The 16,040-nt window shown below is 36.0% G+C and overlaps 2 long non-coding RNA genes across 2 annotated transcripts in view; one reads left to right on the top strand and one right to left on the bottom strand.

Annotated features, from left to right (window-relative positions):
* LOC147838945 (uncharacterized) overlaps nucleotides 1-16,040 on the bottom strand; it is a 1,276,407-nt gene that overhangs the window by 840,526 nt on the left and 419,841 nt on the right. The gene's annotated exons all lie outside the window — the stretch shown is intronic.
* LOC141379906 (uncharacterized) lies at nucleotides 4,812-14,710 on the top strand. The gene is made up of 5 exons (XR_015520588.1): nucleotides 4,812-4,923; nucleotides 5,000-5,034; nucleotides 9,459-9,530; nucleotides 14,351-14,416; nucleotides 14,504-14,710. It is a non-coding gene; the product is annotated as an uncharacterized LOC141379906 (long non-coding RNA).

Consider the following 16,040-nt stretch of genomic DNA (forward strand, 5'->3'; position numbering starts at 1 on the left):
CTCTGCTTCTTTCCTGCTTTGCTCCTCTCCTGCTCTGGAGTCTATCTTCTCTGACTCAACTGCTATCAGGCTCCAGGGCTATCTTCTCTTTGTTGGTTTCTCCCTCTCCCTGTCTCTCTCTCTCTCTTTCTCTCTCTCTCTCTCTCTGAGGTAATTGAATTTTTACATTTAAGCTGGGTACAATTAGTATCATGTTTTTTTTATCATTTCATTTCATAATCATTTTATACAGTTATCTGTAACTAATTCAGTTGTAACCAAAGAGAATTATTGTCATTAAATTATTTAATTTTCAAGTATTTGTGAATTACTTTCGGATAAACATCAACACTTAATCGCTCCATATTGTAATACAATGCATTCACACAATAGCAACGCTCTCCCCATTTTAAGGTTTTAATACAGCCCTTATTTCCATTTTTGGTGTGAGATTGCAGAAGGATGGTTTGACTAGAATGTACAGTTTTTCACCATCATACTGATAACTTTTAATCATGACTCGGCAGAACTACAGTTCGAACCGCTGAAGTTAAAAACACATTCTTACAGCTTGCAACAGCAAATGCTGTATTATTCTATAAAAAGTGTAACCTATGTGTAGATCTGAAATTTCGGTCATGCATTTGTCAGCCAGCACCACTTCCATTAATACCCATCTTTACATAGGTTGTATAAAGCATAGGTAACTTTTGCATTTATACAATGTTTTTTTTACACTGTAAAAAACCCAACTTAAAAAAAGTTGAGATTATTTGTTTGTTTTTTGTGGTTTTGTCAAAACTCAGTAAAATGTCTGTACAAATTTGACACGTTTACTTAACCTAAATCAAAGTTTTCTTCATTAAGTTAAAAAGTTTAGTTTTTTGAGTGAAACTGCAAGCATTTCTAACCCTTACAACAACAACAATAGTAACGCCAATAATAACAGTAATGTCATTATTAACAACAACAACAAAGCGTATAATTTGAAATTATTATTCATTTGTAATTTATCTCTTTCTTTGCAGGGGTATAAATATTCAATTTAGTTTTAAACTGAGAGAGTGTCTAAGCCTCTGGCTTGTACACCCCGTCTAGGGGTAAGGAAGCAACATGAAAGGGAAGACTGCACACACAATGCTGCTTATAAAAATATGTAAAGATTTTATTTTCACAATGATTTTCTCAAACAAAATGTGTCTCTGTTTTCAAATTCAGGAGCTGACCAGGGCAAAACAATAAACAAATCAATCTAAATTTAAATCCCCTCTAAATTCCCTTTTTTCAGCAAAAAGAAAGAAAATAAAATACACTTTAATTCCTTAACTACACAAAAACAATCAATTAAAAAAGGTATAAAAGAAAAGCTCCCTACTTACTATGTATAAATATTTACAATAAGCAAGCAAATCCAAAAGGGGCAAAACAGCAGGCATTTAACAGGTAGAGGTCAGATTGTCAGTGTCAACAAAGCAAGTACTAATGCACTAAATACTTTTACAGATTTTCTTCAGATACTCAGACAAACTTAAATTCAACAAATCTAACTACTAAACACACAATTTCTTTCTATAATCAAAAACACACCACTACCAACCACAAGTGAGCTCAAACAGCTAAACAGGAAGTGCCAATGGAAGAATTAATAGGCAGCCAGGAGTCAGCTGACTAGGCAGGGTGTGGCATCAATTGGAGCAGGGGCAGGACCAAACAAAGGAGCAAGCAGCTGCTTCCTGCAGAGAGACACAGAACACTTCCCAAAAATAAAAAGAGCACTATTAATACATAAAGGGACATAACACTGGCATTATCAGGAAAGCTATTTCAGACTTAAGGAGAACATATAAAAAAGCTTGACCTCCTTTAGTGGACTTTGCTATTCTAGGCACTACCAGAATCCTTGAGTTCTTAAATTATTCACAGGGGTTCAGTGTCACATCCGTCAGTCACCACCTGAGGGCGCTGTAGTGCACTAGGACTTTGTAGGCACTACAGCGTCCCAGGAAAAGAACTACATTATCATACATGCCCCGCGCACACACCGGAACATATACACTGAACTGTCATCACATCTGTTCTGTGTTACCGTTGATTATCTGGACTATTTATACAACCATTTCACCTTTGTTTGCATCGCGTCGTTTGTCTACATTGTCTTCCTTGTCCGAGTATCCAGTAAGTCTTGTATTCATAGTTCGTTGTTCCTGATTGTGTTTTTGTAATTTTGCCTTAGTCTAGTGTTATTGTTTCTGAGCCTTGTCTCTGTTTTAGTTTCTGGTTTTGTCGTTTGTTTGTTACTTTGTATTTTGATCACCTCGTTGTTTCACTGTAAATAATTAAATATCTGCACTTGGATCCGCACCTTTTTGTTTTTGTTTCTGTTTTGATCACGCTAAAACGTGACATTCAGGTTTAAAGGATACCTGTAAATCCGCAGTCCATGTGGGAATGGGCAGATCATTCCATCAGTGGGGAACATTGAATGAAAAGGTTTAGGAAAGTGACTTCTGGCCTCTCTGCGATGGTACCACAAGGTGGTGCTCACTCCCTGACCGAAAGCTCCTGGAGGGGATGTAGACATTCAGAAGCAGGTGGAGGTAAGAGGGAGCAGTGCCAGTAGCTGTTCTGTCAGTGCGCATCAATGATTTGAACTTGTTCCAAGCTAACTAATTGAGCTGCCGGTGAGGTAAGTCTCCAACCAGCAGAGCGGGGTTCCAGTGATGCCCATTGAGGAGAGGGTGGACAGTAGAATCTGGTGATTCACTGTATCTAAAGCAGCAGACAGGTCTAGTAAAAGCAGAATGGATCATTTAGAACCTGTTTTGGCAATCTGCAGGGCTTCAGTGACTGACAGTAGTGCAGTCGCAGTGGAACGTCCACATTTGAAGTCTGATTGGTTTGGATACAGCAGGTTATTGCAAGATAAAAATGTGAAAAATTAGTTAAAAACAACTCTTTTCAGTGTTTTGCCAATGAAAGGAAGGAGAGAGACTGGTTTGTAATTTTCAATCAATAAGGTATTGGGTATTGTTTTATTATTATTATTATTATTTCTTTGAGCAATGGCATTACCTTGGCCTGCTTAAAAGTAGTTGGGAATGTGCCAGAGCAGAGTGAGATCTTAATGATGTTTGTTAGGGTCGGCACAATAATCAAGGAAATATCCTGCAGGATGTGCGAGTGGATTAGGTCCAGAGGGCAGGTTGTAGGCTGGGTGGAGAGGAGAAATGTGAATACTCCTTCCTCTGTAAAGAGTGAGAAGGAAGAAAGTGAATTCCCTGCAGATGGAAGAATTGGGATGGACGTGTTGGAAAACAGATTGAGGCCAAATCATCAGCTGATAAGGAAGTGGTGGAGGAGGACAGAGCAGAGTATTGAACATCCTAAATAATAAGTAGGTGTCTAAATTGTTGTTAATTTTTTTTAGTGTAGTAAAGGGTTTTGGCTGAACTAAGTTAGAAGAATTAAGTTAGAGAAAGTAGGGCGCATTGTTCTGTGGAGAGATGACAAATGTCATCAATGCAGGATGTTAAAGTGGAACAGAGCGTTTCTGTTGCACTACTAAAATCAAGAAGTGAGAACTGGGTGTGTGAGGGAAGCGAAGATGAGACTGTAGAGGGGAAATGTGTGGAGGACAGAGAGTGCAGATCATTAGGTACAGCTGCCTTTAACTGTGTCAAAGCGTGATTGTCCCCATCCACTCTCCCCCTCGGCCTGCATTTACATAGCATTTTTACCTACTGGACCTGAGCACACTTGCATCATCGATGATTCAACTGTTCAGTTTAACTGGAAGAGAAGCGATCTCGCTCAGCACAGAGGAGATTGCATTAGTGTTTTATTTATTTTTAGAGTTGTTTGGGGTGCAGTGACACACAGTCAAACACTTTGTCGAATGGATTCACCACTATTGATGCTAATTAATTATCATAAGAGTCCCCGAGCTGCACATATTACAAGGTTACCTGAAGATGCAGCTGAAATGCAGCGAGGAGTTTGCGTCTTTAATAAACTATGACAGTTTGCATTCATTGAAATTAAGAATGATTAATACATCGATATGAAACAGTCCCCAAAAAGTGATGACGAGTCTTCAGTTTTGGGCTCAGGTGCAATTTGCACTCACACTACAAGCGTACCGCTCCAAAGCTGTGCTCTGGTACACCAGTTTCAACAGGGCCAGGGCCAGGGCCAGGGCTGGGCAACTGAACCGCACCTGAGCACGATTCAGAGACTCACACTTCTCAAACGTAGCGGGAAACATGCCTGGGCACAGTTTGGATAACATAGTGTGAGTGCGCCCTAAAAGACACTGGTTGAGAGGGTGGCGGTGTGTTTGTAGAAAGCATTAAGTCAAAGGTCAAGCTGAAGTGGTCTGAAGTGTGTAATGGTTTAACTGTGACCTTATCAGAACAGCAATTTCTTGTGAAGATAAAATCAAGTTAATTACTTGATTATAGTGTGTTCATGGTAGTTAGTTGGTTAAGGTTGAATGATGTTGAATGAGAGAATAGAAGGTTTGTTCAAGTGAATGTTTATATCACCTGATATTACAAGCAGGCTGTCATCCTTAGGGAATGAGAACAGCAGTCCATCCAATTCTTCAGTGAATGGACCCAACTGATGGAGAGGACGGTAAATGACCAGAAAGTAAAATTTAGCTGGAGAAGTGATGGAGATTGCATGGTATTTAAAAGTGCAAGAGCTGGTGTTATTTGCCAGCATCTTTGGCGCCAATGGTTGCACCAATTTCAGTTCAGATCTGCTTTGGTAATGACTCATGCATGACCCCATTTCTGTGTTCTAACCTACTGTATTTCCTGCTTATTAAGATGAAAACAGGCACGTGCTGAACCAATGCATAGGTTTGGAGACCTCTATTCAAATCAGTAACGGTCAGAGGATGGCTGGAAGAATGACTGGTAGACTTAATCAGTTCATGAGGCAAGGCTAAATATCTGTATTTAATTACTAGAGAATGTGGATTTGATATATAATAAACCATGTATTTTAAATCCAGAAGGGACAGGACGACGACCTGTTTGATTTTTGAAGGTAGGTTTATTTTTAATTTTTATCGGTAAGTTTAGAAATTCTCAACTGTCTTCCTGTAGTGTTTTTTTTTTTTTCAAAAACGCTTTAGAACTTTACACTGTATTCTGATTCAGTTTTTATGGAGATACATGATGCTTTAATCAAGAGGATGGGCAGATTTAAACGTGGTTAAAAAATCTGGCAGTTACATTCTAAATTCTCTACATTTCAAATCACATGTGTAGGACGGTAATCCTAGGGGCACACCTAATTTTATTTTAATTAATAGTAATTAAACTTATAAAATGATAAAGTTAACTTAAAATTATGTGTTTATTTAGATTAAATTACTATCTGTTGAAAGAGGTTCAGTAAACCAGGGATAAAATAAAACATTTCCAAATGAGTTATTGCTGTCGATCTCACACTATTTAAGGGAAAATGGCTTTTTTTCCTTTGTTGTTATATTCCAAAATAAATCAAACGAAATTAAACTGAGCAATAACTGTAAAAAACATTCTCGACACCTGTTTTGTTTAATTTACATGCTATTTTAAGAAATTAACTGTATAAATGTACTGTCATAAGAACACCAAGAATACAGTATGTTCAGATTTTTTTTTTTTTGTCAAACTTCAATTCGTTTCCTGTTGTTTTGTTTTTTTATTTCACCTTTAATTACCATTTTGGCTTTTTTTTTGGCTTCAAGTTTTGTCTAGTTTTGCTTTAGCTGCACTTAGCTGATAAAAATATCAATAATTGAAAGCATTTAACTTATTTTTGAAAACTGGAGTACACAAATCTTATTGGTGCACGTGTGTGACACGGAAGAGGAAACTTTTATCAAACAGCATGAGACAGCACAACAGCATAATGGTAAGTCTAAACGGTTTGAGGTATCTCGATTTCTGTGGCAACATTTGGACTTAAAGGGCAAAATTTGGAGTGAACATCATGAAAGCATGAATCAGTCATGCCTTAAATCAGCATTTCAGGCAGCTGCTGTGGTGTGTAACCATGCGGCTCATGTTAGCACCTAAACATGTCCCTAATCTTAACTATATCCCACATAAGTTGCAACAAAATGATTACGGTTAGTAACAAAACATCTTCATCTAGTAGGGTTGCCTTTATTATTACTTTTTGGTTTAATTTGCACTGATGCTAAGGCTGTGGGTTATGTAACTTCAATATAAATGAATGAAATGGCGGATTGCCGGACATTGCTGCCTTTCCCACATAGACGTTGTCGTTATATTAGGGGAGCGTGGACAGAGTACACAGCCAGTATCATCCTTGGTTGTAAGGGTGTGTGGCTGATACATATTGCATCGTAGTCATCAATGTTTTAATGCATGTTGTTTATTAAGACTGATAATGCCCGATAACAAACTTTACATCCATTGATTGAAAGCTGTACATTTTCTATTGTGATTGGGCTGCTGCTACGTGGCCAACAATATTCTGCAACTAGCATAGGAGCATGGATGCCTAATGTGATGCAATGGGTTCTTTATAAATAGGATGCATTGTGGAGATTTCTGAGGAAGCTTATTATATGCAGATGAATTTAAAATTATAAGCCCTTCTGAATTATTAGCCCCACCTGTTTATCTTTTTCCCTAATTTCTGTTTAACGGAGAGATTTTTCAACACATTTCTTAACCATGTAGTTTGTTTTGTAGACTATCGAAAAAAAAATATCTGAAAAGGGCTAATGATTTTGACCCTAAAATCTTTTTTTTTTTTTTTTTTATAAAAACTGCTTTTATTCTAGCTGAAATAAAAAAATAAGACTTTCTCCTAGAGAAAAAAAATATCAGACATACTGTGAAAATGTCCTTGCTCAGTTAAACATAATTTAGGAAATATTTAGAATATTTAAAGAAAAATAATATAAAGAAAAAAAATTAAAGGGGGGCTAATAATTCTGACTTCAACTGTATATTTATATATCTAATCACTTTTTCCCAGTTCTGAATGTTTGTGTCAATGTTTTTTTTCTCTCTTTGAATTAACTTTTGATAGTCCATTTGAGTATTAGTAGACTGTCTGCTAAATATCTGTTGATACTGCTGCTAAACAGACATTTAACTGACTATAAGAAACTTTGCAAGTACATGTCAACTTACACTAACCCTAACCCCAACTTAACAGTCTACTTATAATCTAGTGAGAATTAGTTGGCATGTATGCAATGTAACTATTATATCTATTGATTTTATTTGGTGAAAACTGAATAGATTGTTTGTTTTATTCTTTTCTTATTGGCATTGAGGGGTTCATACTTTGTGTGACAAAACCACCACTATTGGTGTGTGGTGTGGTGCAGTGAGAGTTGATTTGTTTGATAATCAAGTGTGGTGTTGCATGTGTGTTTTATGGTTGTATAGTTAAGAAGTATTTGTACTCCAGGGGCCTGTTTCAGAAAGGAGATTAAGTGAAAACTCAGAGTATTTTGACCCTGAAATGAGAGAAACTCTGGGTTTTCCGTTTCAAAATGGCAGGTTTGTTAAACTCGAAGAGGCAGGGTAAGTCAAGCCTGTTTCTAAAAGAGAGGTAAATTTAACTCAGAGTCAGTTACTGTGGTAACTTACTCTGTGAAACTAACCTGGTCAGGGGCAGGTTTTATTCTCTAAACTCAGAGTTTCTGTCGGTCTCCTCCCCTTTTTTAAAGACGAAGCGGTATATCTCGCCTTTGCCTTGCGTTTCCAACCACCTATTTTAATGCTCATTTTGGATATGTGCATAAAAACGATTGATGGAAACATCATGATGCACTTAACTTTTGAAAATATGCATAAAAAACACACGCATAATTGAGCAGGAAAAACTTTTATTTGATAGAAAATATGCGCATAAACTACGATGGAAACACTTTTACTGAACAAATTACAGTATGTACATTAAAAAAGGTCTTCATATGATGATAAAAATGTGTATGAATGGACAAACCAGCAGGCTGAGCACACTGTAACACGTCTTAAATGTTGTTTTAGCCATTCTAAAATGCCTTAACTGTTTCAGTATTAGTGTATACAACTACCTCCGAGCATCTGGAGCGTGTCAAGAGTCTCCGCGTCTCATGGCTTCAAACGCCCCCACGTGTTCATTGTCTTCTGAGGCACAAGTACATTTATTAAATAAATAATTGACGCAGCTTCTTCTACCACAGTAAATTCTGTTTTTACTGTCGATATTTGGCGCCAGTTAATAAGGAAGTGACGATTTTGTTCTCTTTGACTCGTTGGATGGCAACGCTGCTTTATTCGCATCATTTATACAATATTCCAGGTTTGCACATAAATTTATGTAATATATTTGGATGGAAACATAGATATTGCTTACCTTTTAGTCACACACAGAACAATAAATAATTAGCTTAAATTCACTGACCTTCTACATGTACTGCAACTAGATTAATGGGATTATTATTCTTTCTAAAAAGTATTTTTAGTACCTTCTAAATGTTATATCAAACTCTATCACTTGATCAAGAAAAAAGGCAGACACACTAGTACACTGTTAATTCTATTAAAACTGATAAACGTGTAAAAAAAGTTTAGAAAAATGTATAAACATCACACATTACATTACTTATTTTATTATACTTAAATATTTAAATATTTTAAATGCAAAATTACGCATTAACTTGAGCAGCTGTTTTCCCAGGCTAACTGTCTCTGTTTCACTGATGGTTGCTTCTTTTTAAAAATGTATACACTCATATTTGCTATATACGTTGCATGATCACATCAAGTTCAACTGGAGAAAGAAATGGTGATCTCTTTTTTTCAGATGTTGCCATGGTCACTCGTAATATCTGCGCTCCATTGATAATGCCTTTTTATAGTCACGTTGTGCGTGCTTAACTCTGAGTTGGTCTACTCAAAGTTGATTGACCTAACTCAGATCCGCGATTCTGAAACCGGAAACTCTGAGTTTTTAATCTCTCGGTAAATCAACTCAGAGTTCACGTTTAAACTCTGAGTTGTTTGAACCTCCTTACTTTTTTATGTTTGTTACTTTTGTCTTTTGTTGATTTTGTAAAAGTTTGCTTGTGTTAATTGTTTTGTGTTTTCTTGAAGAAAAGAAGGTATGAGAAGTAAAGAGATCATGTACTGTACCAGTGCCTTTTTATTAATTGAATTGAATAACCTGAGTGGGTCTGGGCCAGAGGTGGGCAAACTCTGTCCTGGAGGGCCGGTGTCCTGCACAGTTTAGCTGCAACACTAATCAAACACACCTGAACAAGCTAATCAGTGTCTTCAAGATCACTAGAAATCTATAAGCAGGTGTGTTTGATTAGAGTTAGAGCTAAACTGTGCAGGACACCGGCCCTCCAGGACCGGGTTTGCCCACTACTGGTCTATGCCCATATTGACAAAATGCAGTTAGCCTGTCATTACTTGGTTTTATTTAAATACCTTCTGGTTGTTTTACAGAGTAAAACAGAAAAAGAAAACATTGGAGACATTCACACTGAGGAGAGTTTTGATAACTCAATCACAGATGAAGTAAGTAAATTATAACTTTGGTCTTTTATACAAATGTAATGTTTCATTAGTTCTCTTATGTACTAGTTATGAAAATAAAGTTCTGCTTGGTAACACTTTAAAAAAAGAGTACACAAATAATCAAAAACTAAAATTTAATCTAAATATTACTTTATTATGAACTAATGGTGAGTTAAGGCATCTACAGTGCATCTGGAAAGTATTTATAGCACCTTACTTTTTCCACAGTTTTTATGCTACAGCCTTACTCCAAAATGGATTAAATTTATTTATTTACTCAGAATTCTACACACGTAATGACAATGTGAAAACTCTATTTTTGAAATTTATGCAAATTTATAAAATATAAAAAACATTAAAAATCACATATACATAAGTATTCACAGCCTTTGCCCAATCCTTTGTTGATTTTACCTTTGGCATTAATTACACCCTCAAGTCTTTTTGAATATGATGCCACAAGCTTGGCACACCTCTGCCTTTGGGAATTTTTGCCCGTTCCTCTTTGCAGTACCTCTCAAGCTCTATCAGGTTGGATGGGAAGCGACGGTGTACAGCCATTTTCAGATCTCTCCAGAAATGTTTAATAGGATTCATGTCTGGACTCTGGCTGGGCCGTTCAAAGACATTCACCGAGTTGTTGTGAAGCCACTCCATTGATATTTTGGCATTGTTCTTTGGGTCATTGTCCTGCTGGAAGACGAACAGTTGCCCCAGCCTGAGGTCAAGAGCACTCTGAAGCAGGTTTTCAGTCAGGATGTCTCTGTACATTGCTGCATTCATCTTTCACTCTATCCTGACTAGTCGTCCAGTTCCTACTGCTGAAAAACATCCCCACAGCATGATGCTGCCACCACCATGCTTGACTGTAGGGATGGTATTAGCCTGGTGATGAGCGGTGCCTGGTTTTCTCCAAAGGTAATGCCTGCCATTCACTCCAAAGAGTTCAATTTTAGTCTCATCAGACCAGAGAATTATGTTTGTTATGGTCTGAGAGTCCTTCAGATGACTTTTGGCAAATTCCAGGCAGGCAGTGGCTTCAGTCCAGCCACTCTACCATACGGGCCTGATTAGTGGATTGCTGCACAGATGGTTGTCCTTCTGTAAGGTTCTCCTCTCTCCAAAGAAAAACGCTGGAGCTCAGACAGAGTGACCATCGAGTTATTGATCACCTCCCTGACTAAGGCCCTTCTCCCCCAATCTCTCAGCTTAGATGGCCTGGCCAGTTCTAGGAAGAGTCCTGGTGGTTCCAAACATCTTCCATTTACGGATGATGGAGGCCACTGTGCTCATTGGAACTTTCAGAGCAGCATCAATTTTTCTGTAACCTTCCCCAGCCATGTTCCTAAAGACAATGCTGTCTTGGTGGTCTACAGACGTTTCCTTTGTCTTCATGCTTGGTTTGTGCTTTGACATGCACTGTCAACCCTGGGACCTTATAAAGAAGTGTCAAATCATGTCCAATCAACTGAATTGGTCACAAGTGAACTCCAATTAAGCTGCTAAAACATCTCAAGAATAATCTGTGGGAAAAAAGTACCTGAGCTCAATTTAGAGCTTCACAGAAAAGGCTGTGAATACTTATATATATATATATGTATGTGTGTTTGTGTGATTTTTCAAGTTTTTTTTATTTGTAATACATTTGCAACATTTTCAAAAAATCTTTTTTCACATTGTCATTATGGGGTATTGTGTGAAGAATTTTGAGGAAATAAATAAATTTACTCCATTTTAGAATAAGATTGTAACATGTAAACAATAAATGTGGAAAAAGTGAAGTGCTATGACTGCTTTCTGGATGCACTGTACTAATTAAAAACTAACCTTAATTACACAGGTCATGTGTAAACAATGGCTACTATAATTTCTAGTACATGATTTTAAAATTTGTTTTAATGCATAATTAACCCCAAAGTGAAAATTTACTCACTGTTTATGAAAGGTTTCTATGAATGGTTTTATGAGCCTCTTTCTTCTGTTGAACACAAAAGAAGATATCTTCATGAAAGCTGTAAACCTGTAACCAGTGGTTAATTTGTGAATTGAAAGGTCCAGGAACAGATCAGGGTATCCGGCATGTTACTTGAGGATGAAGAGGTGTCGCGGACGAAAGTGAAGAGCGGGGGTTTGTCGCCGATGAAAATAAAGAGGGTTGGGGAGTCGCGGAAGAAAGTGAAAGTGAACAGCGAACGGGGGAGGAGGGCGGTTAAGGAGAGGGATTTGTAAAACTACTTGCTGGATCAGATTTCCGAGGTGCTGTATCCGGGGCCGGAGTGTACGGCCCAAATTAAGTCTTGACTGTAACTATTGACTTCCAAATATATGGGAAAATGGTTACAGGCTTTCAGCTTTCCTCAAAATATCTTCTTCTGTGTTCAACAAAAGAAAAAACTCAAAGAGGTTTGGAACAAGTGAGAAGAGTGTAAATGATTACAGAATTTTCATTTTTGGGTGAACTATATCTCTTCCTGACACAGTAAACCAGCAGACAGAACTTCAGAAGGAGAAAAAAAAATTAAGTAAGCTAAAATAGATTTTTAGTTTGGAAAAATTATGCTTCAAATAATATTACTTAATTCTTTAAGAGAATAAAGCAGTGTCTTGGGGTTCAGATCAGTGTTACAATGGGTAGATTTCAATATAATTATATAAATAATGACGCAAAACAGGTGTTTATCATTGAAACTTTAAGCATTTCTTTGGGAGGATAATGTATCAGTAAAATGTATTTTAAAATGTGCACTTTTTATTGTCATTCTTTCTTATAGAGCCAGTTATATTGAGCCATAATCTAAAATGTTAATTAGTGAATTTGCAAACATGTACTGACTAGTAATAAAGGTAGTAATTATTCACCTAGTTAAATCATCCACTACTTCGGATTCTCACAGTGTTCCTCAGGGTTCTGTTCTTGGGCCTGTAGTCTTTACCACATACTTTTGTTAGGCAACATTATCAGTTATCATGGCCTCAACTTTCACTGTTATGTAGACAACACCCAGCTTTATATCACATAACACATAAAACAGTTCTGTCCATAAAACAGTTCTGTCCATATTGGTTTGTATTAACTATTTAAAAATCTGGATAAATCATAAGTTTCTCGAGCTTAATGCAGACAAAACAGATGTTCTTGCGGGTTGATTGAAACATATTTCTCAGTTCTGTGTTGACAATGTTGATATTGCTGGTACTCTGGTTCAACCTTAAACACCATAATAAGAATAACAGTAATCTTTGACTTTCTTTTTCTTTCTTATCTCACTTTTCTTCTCTGAAAAAATCTGCCTTCTTTCTTCTCCGTGATATTGCTTGGTTGAGTCCCTTCCTAAACACAAAAGATGCTGAAATATTGGTTCATGCCTTCATCATGACTTGCTGTGATTCTCTTTTTTTCGATGGCCTATCATACTCAACAATATACAAGTCATAAAATATCCAAAACTCTGCAGTTAAGGTTTTTTCTTTCTCACCAATATCTACTCATATTACTTCCATTTTGAAGTCACTAGATTGGTTACCTGTCCTTTATGATACTCTCACAATGGTCTACTTGCAGTTCCAAGCCACAAATTAGGATCATTTGGTGGACGGGCGTTCTCTGTTTTTGACCCCACACTCGGGAACTCCGTTCCCAAAAATATTTGTGATCTACCTAAACTGCAAGACACTTTTTAAAACCCACCATAAAAGTACCTGTTCCAATCTTGTTTTCCTATTTGCTTACTGTATGATCTGCCACTGTATTTTAATTGATTTCATGTTTACCTGTATCTTGTTGCCCTGTCTCTGTTGATTACCTGCATTTTACCTAGTTTCTCTTGTTTATGTTGATTATTTGTACATTGTAAATCGACCTTGAGTCTGCAGAAATGTGCTACATATTTATTATATTTATAAAATAAGAACTATTATTATTATTATTATTATTATTATTACCATTATTATTATTACCATTATTATTATTCAAGTTACTCATGTTTATTAGTACATTATCATTTATGTACTGTTATTGCAAAGTGTTACCTTCTATTATTATCAGGCAGATTGCAGTCTACTTTAATCAGCTCTAATGTTTTTGCTCAAGTTTGCAAAATCATATATGCAGTTGAAGTCAGAATTATTAGACCCCCTGTTTATTTTTTCCCCTAATTTCTGTTTCACAGAAGATATTTTCAACACATTTCTAAACATAATAGTTTTAATAACTCATTTCTAATAACTGATTCATTTTATCTTTGCAATAATGACAGCAAATTATATTTTACTAGACATTTTTCAAGAGACTTCTATGCAGCTTAAAGTGACATTTAAAGCCTAAACTATGTAATTAGGTCAACTAGGCAGGTTTGGGTAATTAGGCAAGTTATTGTATAATGATGGTTTGTTCTGGACACTTTCGAAAAAAAAATTTGCTTAAAGGGGCTAATCATTTTGTCCTTAAAATGTTGTTTAAAAAATTTAAAAACTTACTTTTATTCTAGCCAAAATAAAACAAAAAATACTTTCTCCAGAAGAAAAAATATTATCAGACATGCTCTGAAAATTTCCTTGCTCTGTTAAACATAATTTGGAAAAATAAATAAATAAATAAATAATTTTATATATATATTCAAAGGGGGGGCTAATAATTCTGACTTCAACTGTGATTCAACTTTTCTGTAAAAAAATGGCAGAGTAAGACAAGAACTTATTTTTCTTTAAATTGTACATATTAGCTTTAAAGTATATATAATTTTTCTCCCATATTTGTATCTTTTGGAAGGGTGCAGCATCAGTGACTGCTTACTTCTTTGTTTGTTTTTTGCTCTTTTAAGGATTCTGACCAATTTGTGAACAACCAAGAGCAGTTTTCAGAAAACAGTTCTGAATCTACTGTACAGGTAAAGAGAGGAGGCCTTGGATCATACATGTATTTTCATTCCTGAAAAATGAATTGAAATGCATTTCTAATGTTTACTCATTTCCAGCTTTCAGTACAGTGTGTGGAGAACCAGAGAGGACTTCATGGGCAAATTGCATATGATGAAACTTTTTATCCCATCAATCTGCAACCTCAGGCTGAGCCAGACGCTGAAGATGAAGGCATTGTAATCAGCATGTAAAAAACTCAGCTGCTTTGTAATTGTAAAATAATTAAAAACTAAACAATCTTTTTTTTAAAATTGTATAAAAAAAAGTTCCTTTAAAGTTTAGAGTAACTATCATTTTGCAAGTCACACACTATATATATATATATATATATATATATATATATATATATATATATATATATATATATATATATATATATATATATATATATATATATATGTATAAAAATAAATCCTTGGTTAAGTAGAAGAGTGTGTCCACGATTGTGTGCGGGTTCTTGAACATGCTGAGTCAGATCAAAAGTGTTAAGAACAGTCACAAGCTCTTTTACAGCATTAATTTCTGGATTATCAATGTGAATATTAAAATCCTCAGCAATAGTAAAATAGTCAAATTCAGAGGTTACTATTGATAACAGCTCTGTAAAATTATCAATAAAAGTTGAAGAATATTTTGGAGGTCTGTAGATAATGATCAGTAAGATGCGTGGAGCACCTGTTAGTGCTGTACTCAGATATTCAAAATACAAATAGTCACCAAATGACACTTGTTTACACTCATTGGCATCTTTAAACTGGGTAGCGATGCCTCCACCTCTTCTGTCATCTAGCCAAGTTTTATTTAAGAGCATAAAATCAAGGCAATTTGTGTTGATAAAATCATTGACTAAAAGAGACTTATTGTTGAGTGATCTGATGTTTAAAAGTGCTTACTTAACAGTATTAGCTTTTTTTCTACAGTCTCATTTAATAGACACATTCAATTAGATTAGATTTAAGTGGTTTGCTATACGGCCTGAAGAAGTCTTCGGTTTTCTGTCACATAATACAACACATATCTGTGTACAGAAAGCTGAAGACACACTGGGTTCCTGCTTGTTCTGTAAACATCTGATAAAGATACTGTTATCTAAGCAGTCACCCGAGACACATCAATGAGAGCTGTTGTGTTCACCAGCTAAAGATGGGGCATTGTTTATGCCCTGGCGGTATGGCAAAAGTCGTAGGGCTCTTTCAGGTGGGCTCAGAGGTGGTTGTGGAGCAGGCAGCTTTATGAGTGACGAGACTTGATGCAGTTCTGATGCATCACAGTCTGTCTTTGCTATGAAGCTGCAGGCCCGGAGACCTAACCGCACACTCAGACCTACTCGCTCAGACGGCTAGACCTGCACTTCCAGACCTTCACAGTGCCACCTGCTGTTTAAAAGATCGACTAACCTTATTTCAGCTGCTTCTAAATTGTAATTTAAACTATTTTTCTACTATAAAATATTAGGCTGTGATTGATTAGATTATTATATGAAATATTAAACATACTAGATTTTTGATTTAATACAATAATTCTGTTGTATTTTTATTAATTGTATTTGTAAATAGATATTGTTCAGTTGCTTCAATATTTTCAGACATTTGT

This window comes from Danio rerio, chromosome 21, assembly GCF_052040795.2.
Source record: "Danio rerio strain M-AB ecotype USA chromosome 21, GRCz13ab, whole genome shotgun sequence".
In the NCBI taxonomy this organism is placed as follows: Eukaryota; Metazoa; Chordata; class Actinopteri; order Cypriniformes; family Danionidae; genus Danio; species Danio rerio.